The following is an 11,659-nucleotide window of genomic DNA, read 5'->3' on the forward strand; positions in this document are numbered from 1 at the left end:
GGCAGATTGGAGTTTCGTCCAGAATTCATCACTGATCTGGAGTAGGTAGACGTTATAGACCATTTGATAAAGACATATTTATTATATTTCTTCGGAAACAATCGATTTTCTTGAGGACTTTTTGTCAATTGTTTGAGTTTGATGGTGCAATTTGTAGTCGGTTTAATCAGCTGGTTAGAAGTTTTTCAAAAATTCTAGTCAAAAGTCGGACCAGCTGGATGGTTGTTTTAGTTACGTTTAATAGAGAAAAGGTCACTCTTAAAATTCTGAGAATGCAAACTGCATTGCATTTTAAGTCAATTTTTGGTAATTTTTAAAATGTGAAGTAGTTTAGAGTTTGTTCAAAAATGTCCCACTTTAAATGAGCCTCAACTTTATAAACCATTTTATAGAGAAGTCGTCGCTCTTTGTTCACCAATTATCGAGGTAAATTCGTGGATTTGGAATGGCAATTGTTTTAATTTTGACTGCGGATTATTTTCGATCACTATCGGCAACTATGGATTTTATGAACATTTTGACAATCAAAAAGTGGGCAGATAGCAAACTTTCTTCTATACTATGGCATGTAGCTATCTTCGCTCTATAAAAGTGACAATTTTCTCATAAATTTCGTCAATGATTGGAAAGTGCAATCGTTTTCGGTTACAATTGGCAGGTTAGGATTTTTTCAAAAATGTTCTAGTCAAAGAGACCATATACAGCTCTGACCATCTGATAGAGAATAAGGAAAACAGGTTTTTGAAGAAAACGCAATTTTCTTGATTGATTCGTCTTAATTGATGATTTCGTCCATTCTAGCTTAAGTTTAAATTGTGCAATTATTCAAAAATGTTAGGCAATTTGAGAGAGAAATTTATAGAACCGATTTTCTCGATAATTCCGTCGATTTGTTGACAATTTCTCAATCGGTAGCTTCTGTAGGGCAAAAGTAGTAGCAAAGTTTGGCAATGTAGGTAGGTACACAACCATTGTCATTCTTTTCGAACAGGTATGTTTTTCTCGCCATGGGATTAGACATTCAAGTTCTAGGTGGTAAAAGGATGAGTTTCACTATTGTCTCAGTAGAATGTCTTAAGGAAAAGGGTCAAAAGATATTGTTTCTTGACTAGCAATCGGGTGGTCGAACCAGTGTGAGCTGAAATCAGTTCAAAGTAAAAAGTAATTGCAAATAAATCTAATAATTTTTCAAGCTCCTTATCAAACTATTGTTTAAATTGTTTCTACCCCAAACCTATTTGGCTTGTTTAATTTTTTTAATTTCGCAACCAACTATCAGGTAATGTGCTTCTTATGAACCCGATTCTGCACGTATTTGTCCAAAAATGCATTTTGGAATGTTAAGATCTTCATTTTTTAGGATTTTTTTAGCTTAATCATGCTGCAAGTTCATGTTTTTCTATTTGATATAAATATTCTACGCAAACATGCGATATGTTTAACGTGAACAAGAAGTGGCCTAATAGTACACTTCAATATTTGTAAGTAGTACATGAAATGGTTTCATATACCTTAAAGTTTCGATGGCTCAGTTCCCAGATATTTCGCTTGTTTATGCATATCTATCAGCGAGTTACGATCTCGATCTAAGACTGATCTGCGGCAAAATTAATGTATACGGATCTGCTATTGAATTGATTTGTTTATCACTTTCCTCGTCCAACGAACGATCTCAACACTTTTTCGACTTTCAACAAGGAAATAAAACAGGTCTACCTACTTATGATATAAGTGAGTGTTCCAGTCATTGCGAGCGAGTTCGACGACATTTGCCCCCTTTAAACTAGTGACGGTTCCTCTCTAAATTGGTGACGACCAATGTCATAAATCCTACCAATTAAAACCATTTCGCAAAATAGCCGCCAAACTGATCCAATTGAGACAACCGAACAGATGCTCTTTCACAAAACGGCAATAAATAAAGGCTCCTGCAATATGATAAACTTATCGTCTTCGTAATTACTCACCTCATAAAAATATCATAAAGCTCATTCAGTCATTCACACATAATCATAATACAGATCGCGCCGAACATTAAAATCATCCGTATCGGCCAAAGTGTTGTAAGAATTACTGAAAATAACCAGGGAGGTAGGAGACCCATTTCCTCTGCGAAAATGAGACAGTGCGATAGGGAATGCCTAGGTGGAAGAGAGAGGGAACGCCCCAGTCGTGCGTGCGCTCGGTTCTGGCGATATCTGAATATGCTGACAGGCTGCCAGTGCTATTACAAGCATTCAACCAATGAGCTGGTAGTGCAAACTGTAGGGACTGACGAGGCATCAAACACTACTCTCACATTAGTCTCGGTGCGCTTTGATTTTGACAGTTTGCCGCCATCGAGCGATTTGAATCCGCGTCGCGGTCGCGCCAAGAAACGTGAACATTCTGAGTGATATTTTTAAAGATTATTTACTAAACATTTACATAGTAGTCTTTGAGCTTGTGTGTGATAAGAAGCGAGAGGTTAAATATGTGTGTTAAATGCAGTGATTAAAGTGATCGATTAAATGGATATTTCGGCAGCAACAAAAATGCCCCGCTTCAAATTGGGGTCGTCTTGTGTGGTCAGTTATCCAAGGAATCCGGATCTCTTTAATTGATATGTTTCTTCGAGTTAGTTATGTGAGAAGGTAATTCGTTTTTATTGCTGAAACTGAATATCCATTTGAATATTTGATGTGGTTTAATGGGCCCATTTTAATAAGTTTCTAAAATAACATGTTTTGATTCATTTTGTTAGTCAATACTGCGTATTAAGAAATGTCCACTCAGTTTAGTAAATAGTCCTGAAAATATTCCAGTTAAGTACCTATAGAAATACTGTCGAATAATGCCCCTTCAACATCTGTTTGAGGTCTTGACCATGAGTGCGACATGGAAAGCCAGTAGAGTAAAAATGTGATGCTCAAAATCCTTCGCCTCCCCACAATTAGTGAAAATCCTACTAGAATTAATCTGAAATAATCATACTCACATTCATCATCCAAATCTCCTTTAACAACAAACAACAAATACAAACTTCACCAATTCAGAGCTCAAACTCACTTACACTAAACCTGTTTTAATACATTCACATGCTGATTAGACCTATTAAGCGGCCAACTTATTTCCCTTTCGCGGAGGGTAATAGCGGTAATGCTCAAAATTGAGCATGAAATGTATGCGTCTCGTATAAATAGCCACTCTCAGAATTCTTTCAGATTAACTATTCAATGTAACAAGTCAATTTACAGTCTCGAAGGCCTGTTTCTATTTCGAATTTCTAAGATACCCGAGTCGGTTCGTTTATTCTGTTTTGGTGGTGGGTTTTGGGAATGATTTATTCGTTCGACATCATTTTCAGTTTATATTTTAATGGAATATAGGGTATTTGTTAAAGAATTAGGAAGTTAAATTTAGATTTTTCTATTTGGTGTGGAGAATTAAATTGCTCATCAAAATGAACGTTACACAAGCCATAATTTTGGAAGCGGATAAATTCCAACTGTTTCAAGCGATGCGGTTTCCGGTTGAAGCCTTATTATTTTTTGTTCCACGGCGTTTCGGAAAAAATACGCACCTATGATAAACTTTCTACAGGGCGGCAATGAAATTGTGCAGAATTTCGCAAAGTTCGGCATGCTCCTATTTGGATAAAAATGAGGTTTTATGAATAACAAACCAAAAGTATAAAAGTAATCTAAATGGCTCGAAATTGTTTTTGAATTCTCCGAACAATATATTTTGTTTACAGGACGGTCACAAAAAGTAAACTTTTTGGTCTTACAGCGATAATTTTCCTGCTCTTAGTCCGATTTTCACGATGGTGTCGTTAAAACTAAAACTTCACAGTCAATTTAAGACGAAAATTTGATATATAGTTGAATTGGCCCGAAATATGCGATTTTAGGAGATTTTCAACTACGTCCTTCGAAGTTTCCTTTCAAATATTTCGTTCATTCATGCAAACCGGAACATATGTTTCTCTGAGGACTCCGAAGTTTAGATTTAGCTACTCCGTTTAAAAGATGAATGGTATCACTGAAATACGGAAATGTTGATAAAAAAAAACATTTTTGCATTGCCTAATTTGCCACCCTGTAGATAATGTATGCAACTATTTTTTTCCAAAAACCCGCACTAATCGAAAAAGAACTGTACTGTGAACTGTAAAAATAACGCTTCATTTTCACGATTTTACTCCGCTTCCCTGTATCTGCACAACCATGTTTTTATCTTGCAGTATTTCAAAATTAAGCTATTCCGTGCAGGTTACACTCCTTGGCTTATGCAAAACGTGAATAAAATAACATTTTTTTGTAAATAACGGTTGCGGCATCAGCAATTCTTTTGCAACTACTAGTAAGAACAAACCATCATAAAACCACGACGCTTTAAAGTCGATTTTTCAGAACTTGAAGGTAAATCTCAACGATGGGAACGCAAAAAGATGCGGTTTAATTCACTGCAGATAGATTTTCAATATTAACTGAAAGCCTATTGCAAGCACTTCTGTTAATGGCACGCAGTCCTAAATTGATGTAGGGTTGTTCTCAATTTAAATCTGATGAAGAACAAGAGTTTATTGGTTAAATTTGTCGATTCAAATAGTATAACTCTACTGGCTCAAATACTAAGTTAAACGATAAGCAGAATCACTAATGAGTTTGTCCTCCAAGTCTTGGTGTACCATCCAGTGAAATTCCGATGTGAAGCTGAAATTTTAGTACGTTAGTAGTTACGAATTTTCTAATTAACTGCTGATGTTAATAAGAACAACGTAGGTATTTTGGATAACTCGGTATTAAAGTTTGAAAGAATTACCCATTTTCAGATTGATTTTCCGTCCTAAGGAACTGATGTTTTTTGTTAAGTCCTATTAAATAATAATCATAGAAAACTAGCCGCTGTAATGGACGAACTTATAGATAACTAACCGTAACATCAAGTGTGTACCAGAAAATGTAATTAAACTGCCAACGGTTCAAAGTAGCAAGATTTGTTTATTGAGGATTCTTCAGCCATATCAAAGAAAAATAAATCAGAAAATCGCACATCACTACATTGTTGATATTAGTTGAAAATTAAGATTGAATACTGTAACTAATTTATGGATGCAAGTAGGAAAACCAGGCAAGGTATAACACAGGTATTATAAACTGCATTATACTTATGATTAATCCAGAATAAACGAACAGGATTAACTTTTCCCTTTTCTTGCTCCTGGCAAAAACAATCAGTCGTATTTTTTGACTCGGATTCCTCATTTGCTTTAATTTCGTAAAATATTTCAAAAACTCATAAAAAACTAAAAAGCATCATCAAAGCTTGATAAAAGAAGTTTTCTACGCAGAAATTGATATTTTTCGAAGCAAGTGATAAAGGCTTTGTTTCACTTGTTGCAAATGGAACAGACGTGAACATTTTGAATTATTCCAATCTAAACCGTTTTCCTCTACAATGCTAACTTACTTCTTGGAGCCTTCTTGTTTCAAGCATTGTATTCCAATCATAAATGCACCATGTGAAATGTAAGGAATGAGTGTTCGACGAGAAGAGTTCAATAACTATACTTATTCACCCAAACAACTTATTGGGAGAATTTAATTTCCCAAATACAAGGAAATAGATGGGAAACAAAAACAAGGAAAACATTATATATTTTTTAGATATTAAAGAAGGTTAGAGAATATGGCCTTTGAAAATAACGGTAAAATGCAGCAGGCAAACTCTAGGTGAAATATAATCTGAGAATAATGAGCTAACGTTACGTGAATAACTACAACTCATGAATGATATAAAATATTCATATTGAAGAAAATATTTTAAGTTGGGAGAAGACTAGTTAAAATATACCAAAGATGTAAATGAACGTTAATTTGCCAGTTCTTATCCCGACCATCAACTGTTTCAGTGGTTTAATTAATAGAACAGATCAAACAGTTTTTCCCATACCCATATGTTTATAGTACGACTGCATGTTACAATTCTCATGCAAAACCAATCTGTTTTGCTAATCTAAAATACGAAAGTATTTTAGTCATAGCAGACACTGTTATTACCACCATAGTCATTACCAACTTGGGCGTCTGGCCGAAAGAAATTAATTAGTTGCAATTACCGACTGTTATCAATTGGTGTTATCGTCATGTAAATCAGCCGGCACGTTTGTACGATTTGTGACCGAATTGTTTAATCACTTGTTTGGCTATGATAAAATGTTCTTGGTTGCTTGGGTAGGCTTCCTCTTTAATGCAAATTAATTCAGTTGGTAAAAGTAGAATCCAAAAAGTTTACATGTTAGTCGTCAGGTATTGTCGGTTGTTTCGACGAAAGCTAATAAGCCAGCAGAAACTCCCGTCCAGCAGGAAAATTTTAACTTGTAAATCGAAAATTGGCAAATTCGTATTTTCGTTTCGAGTTTATCACCTATGGTCATCTGCTGATAAAATGTCCATGCATAAAAAATGATAGGGTTAATTAAATTCAATTTTTCATCTGCTTAAAAGGCACCACCTGCCCGTTCAAAACGCAATAAAGAGACAGTAAATACCGTAATTGAAAAATCGTGAGTTTCTGGGAGGGAAAATGAATGTTCTCGGGTTTATTATAAAAGTTAAAATTATTGTCGGGGACGTTGTAATTTGGTGGCTTGCGGCGATTCGCCGATTTTCATCGCATTCCGCCGTAACCGTTGAGCCGCCCAACCTACAGCAGCTAATTTATCAATTTAGCTTTAACTGCAGGGACATTTTCTAAATAATTACTTGAAAGCGAAACATGCTTTTGGAACTATTCGTTTGGCATCGAGTCCATGCGTTCTAATAATTCACTCAACTACTGCAACATCAATTATTGCAGTAATTATTTCTATTGTACTTTAACCTTTTGTGGAGAGTTGCATATTCTATCGTGATGTCTGGCGGTGGGAAGTTTTCGATTTCGTTTCGAGTAGGCTGATTAATTTTTTCACTTCGCTTCCCCTTTGCTGATACATTAACAGCACTCGCTCATGATATAAAAAATATGTTGGCTATAAAAAAGTTGAACCTGATAAGCGCATTTTTCAATAACAGCGATCGTTTACTATTAGTTAATGTTAAAGCAGCGAGTAGACACCATAGTACGCATTACAAACGTGTTATCAAGCAATATCCAAAACGACCACAATCAGCAATGTGAAAAACGCATCTGTTGTAATGCATATTGTTGCAATGCCTTCGATTTAGGTACTTTTGTTGGAAGTTTTTGCAGTTCAGTCCACCCAAACCGAACGGGTCAGGCAAACTCGTTCCTTTTTATCCTGTTGGTATATTAATTTACTACAGTAGCACCTAAAGAACACAAAAGAATACGTAACCGTATACGCACCTACCAATGCTGTATGATTTACGGCCTTAAGGGACCCTTCTGATTAGGCACTACATAGACGAACTTTGGCATAATGAGACATGCATATGCATGCACAAATCCCATCGAGTGCCCTACAAAGAAAAACCAGAACTGTCAGATCTCTAATTACAATAAGATTTACGAGCATCCCAGCAAAATGATGCATATTTAAATTAAAAACAATTATTATTCAAATCGATTCCTCATTGGAGAGCTTCCTACATGCTTATTTATGAACCTTTTGCCAGGAACGGATCGTGTATTGCCAGATTTTATACTTGTAAAGTTTGGAAGGTGGATGGCTTTGTACGGCAGAATCCTTTTTGGTCTTTGATTAGGACAGGTACACCACAACGGAAAGTTGATTTTAAAACCTACATTTTTTAACTAACTAACTCTAACTATTAAATATACAATTTCCAAAAATGTTTAAATAAATTACTTTAATTGTGCTTTAAACAAAGCAGCAGAACAAGAAAAAACGTCCATCGCCCATTAAAAAAAGTGTCTGAAATAAAATTCATTTAAGTCAGAGTAACGGGCCATTTTGGTTGTCTTTATTGTGACTCTTTATGATAATCATCAGACGATCAAGAGTTCCAGATCAAAGCAGTCACCAGCTTCAGACTTGCTATTCTAATATTTGTTTAAATAGGTAGGTAAATTAGATTCAATATAAGAGACTTTCTAGGCGTTATGATTCGGTATACTTTTTGCTTTCACACAGAGCACAAAAACTTTATTTTATTAAAACATTAGCCGCTTACTCGAATTTAAGTGTTCAATAAAATAAAACAGCCATCAAGTGAATATATTCAAGGTAGGTAATTCATAAGTTTCCGAACCGGTAACACCATTTTAACAGTTTAATTGGCCTGCACGTTTGTTGGATCTTTCACGTATCGAATATTCGTGAGGTATCATTGGTCATGAATTTTTCACTGATCACAGTAGGTATGTCCTTGTTAGGCTCTTGAGTTTACACCGAATGTTTTAAATATGTAATAAACTACAGTACTAATACGACGCATATTCACAATTTTTTCTCAGCTGCTTCTTTGTTTCAGCTTTATTTCGAATACCTCCGCGAAAAATATTGCGTATGTTGCTAGTCCGCTCCTGCTGATCGAAAGGAAATCCGTGATCAGTTCAGGAGCAGAGTTGCGTGGATTCGGTTTCCAATTAGGAAGAGGCTTTGTATTTGTCTTAAGAACCATTATGTTGATTGTAAAATTGTCGGTTGTATTAGTTAAACGCTTGGTGGGTAGCTAGTAAACGGCTTATTCCATCACTACACGAACTTAGTAATTGGAATAACTTAGGTTGCAAAGTATCATTACGTTCTGAGCGACTTACTATTACATAGATTTACTGGCGCTTTAAAGAATTTTGATCCTTTCCTGATGTTGGTTGTATGAATGATCGGAACGGACTAGTTGTTTTGCAAGACTTTTTGTTTTTTGTGTTACTTACTTCATTACTAACTTTGGAAGGCGGAAAGGGAACGATTTTTCACTAAATGATCAACTGCTTTTCTGATTTTAAAATTTCCACAGCGATTGATATTGAATGTTCAGGGAATGAAAGTTATTGGAAATTTAAAGTTAAGTGTGAAACTGGCAACTTTTCATTTTAAATAGGCATTTTTATAGGTATGTCAATACCCATTCCTCTATAATCTATTGCAAATTTGTTAATTTAACGCATCTCTACTCACATTCTATATCAGGCATAAAAGTGTAGTAACACAGAATTACCTTCAGCGATGTTAGTTAGACCCAGAAATTGTTGTTGCAAATGTAAAAACAGCCATCAAGTGTTGTATGGGAACGGACCCTAAATCGATGATCTACAAAACCGTCGTGAGGCTGGTGATGACATATACCGCAGAAACCAGGCCAGAAACAGCGAAAACCAAAATACTCCTAGAGACAGCAGAGTTTAAAATACTCCGTAGAATCACGGGAAAGACACTGCTAGATAGAGAGAGAAGCGAGAATATCAGAACAGCCTGTAATGTCAAGAACATCAATGAATGGGTAGCAAACAGGAAGAAGAAATGGAATGAGCACATAAGCAGGATGGACCACCGCAGACTTGTGAGAATCGGTCGCGACAAATCCCCATTGGGACGAAGAGACGTTGGGGCCCCAGGAAACTATTGAGCAACAGCCCCACGCAAGTGAACGATAATTGAATAGGCGATTCGTCTAAAATCAGTAATGAAGGAGAAGAAATGTAAAAACATGCATCGCATGTAATATAAAATTCGTTTTCTTTGATAAAAAATGTCGCTTGAAGGGAGTTCACAAATCACGTTCATAATGTTCATAAAATTCGTTTGCGATGGTTTCATCTTTGATCCAAATGGGAAGAAGACAAATATGCGTTGCTTTTGGTCATCTTTATAGCTATATGTACTCATAGCTATATGTCAATTACTGATAGTTCAACAAAAATTCATTGTTTGTTTTATGCGTTGTTTACGAAATCTACTTACATTTGATTTGTATCGAATTAGTAGTTTTCGATACAAGGGCGAAAAATGTCGTTTTTCGAACGACGACGGCGTTTGACACCCGAGACGAAGGCCAAGGGTCAATCCGTCAGGAGTTCGAAAAACAAATTTTCGCCCTCGTATCGAACACTATTTTTTATTCGAATGAAAGATTACACGAATAATAAAATGCATCGATTTCATATTTAAAATTTTGTGACAATGTCATTTTTTGAAATGTCATGTTTTGAAGTTTGTAATTAAGTTTAAGTACTTTTGTAAGCGTATATAATGAGTTTTGAAAATCCAATGGCCTGTACACCGCCAGATGTTAGAGATGCCGCAAATATTGTTTTCAACTTGGAACACCTGTGGTCTTGGGATGGTGTATGCATGTTGCATACTCTGCATGACATTTGCGCTTCTTAAAAAGATCGTGTTTTACGTGTGACAACATCGCAAAAGTAGATAAGTAGGCCATTAAAACGATTATGAGACTGAACTTGTAACAAAGGTATAATTTACAAATTGTAAGTAAACTTGAAAATAGGATCAATAGTTGTTGATAAACCTACGTAATTCCCTAAAAAAGCATTTCGGTTATTTTTAAATAAAAATACTGAAAATCTATAATGACAGTGGCAAGTTCAAAGTGTCACATTTACTTTGTCGCACACTGTGAGGCAAAGTCCGTGCGTAAAAGTAAAACAAATGAACGCTAAAGAAAAGTGCTTATTTTTGATCATCGCTTCTGTTCGCAAAATGGCACTTTTTGATTCATTCGAATAAAAAATATTTTGCCTTCGAGTTTCAACTTGAGTCTTCCCGTCTTCCCTAGTGATACTCCCTAGTGGCGAGGAATTTAGGGAATGTATTTTTTTCTTGGAATATGAAAACTATGAAATGGAGAAAAAGCTGCTCACAAGAGAATCCTAAAAATTAAAAAGTGAAAAATTTTTCTGATGTGCTTTACTATTAGTATCTAAACCCATATTAGTAAACCCAATTTAATTACAAAATATTGTTTTTTGTCTTAAATAGTGCGTTTTAATAAAAAAGTCATTTTACAGAAGTGAAGGCGGACACCAAGGGAAGGCACTATAAAAAGAAAATCGGTATTAATTTTAAGAACTACAATGAAGAAAACGTTGCTAGCGCACTGGAAGATATTCGACAAGGCAGAAAAAGTTTGCTGCAAATTCTAAAATTCGAAACTCCATCTTACACGGTCAGAAAAAAGGAATACAAACGAAGGAACAGATATTATCTAATTTCATAAGCAGAACAGAAAGTTAATAAGAATCAAAATAGGCCGTTTCTTAAGTGCTAAGACCACTTTTAACGTCTCTGTCTCTAAAATCTCTCATCTAAAAAAAATTTAGGAGGAATGAAAAGTTCATTTGTTTTATTATGAAATTCGATAAAGTAGACCCGGACGACTCTAAATTATTTTAATGGAAATGTTCTCTTCAAAATTATACTTTTTATTAAGAAAAATCTGAAAAAATCGTCCAATTTTACCCCCAACGACGGTATTTATCTTTGTAATTTAACTGACGCGTTTATGAAGAGATCTTGTTATTTGCCGAGCTTGTTTTAAATCCATGATTGAATAAAACACTAAATAAACGTAATTGACATCGAAAGCATCCGCAGTTTTAAGCGATTGGACATCAGAAATATAATAAATTTCTGGATATACAGGGTTGCTCATTAGTGCGTCAAAGTGCGATATCTCAGTAAATATGAAGTTTACAAGAAAATTCGTCCAACGAAAGTTTTTCACGT

The 11,659-nt window shown here is 35.2% G+C and overlaps 1 protein-coding gene across 4 annotated transcripts in view; it reads left to right on the forward strand.

Annotated features, from left to right (window-relative positions):
- Window positions 1-11,659, forward strand: part of LOC109538211 (homeotic protein antennapedia) — a 100,289-nt gene that overhangs the window by 35,060 nt on the left and 53,570 nt on the right. Inside the window, exon 1 of one of the 4 annotated variants that reach the window (XM_019905355.2) lies at window positions 2,199-2,633. The exons of 2 other annotated variants lie outside the window; for them this stretch is intronic. The gene's annotated coding sequence lies outside the window, so the exon portion shown is untranslated. Of the gene's footprint in view, window positions 1-2,198; window positions 2,634-11,659 lie in introns of those variants that run through there. One more of the 4 variants, XM_019905353.2, reaches the window with a different exon arrangement.

The sequence above is a fragment of the Dendroctonus ponderosae genome, unplaced genomic scaffold (assembly GCF_020466585.1).
Source record: "Dendroctonus ponderosae isolate FM_Combo_2020 unplaced genomic scaffold, Dpon_F_20191213v2 Dpon_F_20191213_1, whole genome shotgun sequence".
Taxonomy (NCBI): Eukaryota; Metazoa; Arthropoda; class Insecta; order Coleoptera; family Curculionidae; genus Dendroctonus; species Dendroctonus ponderosae.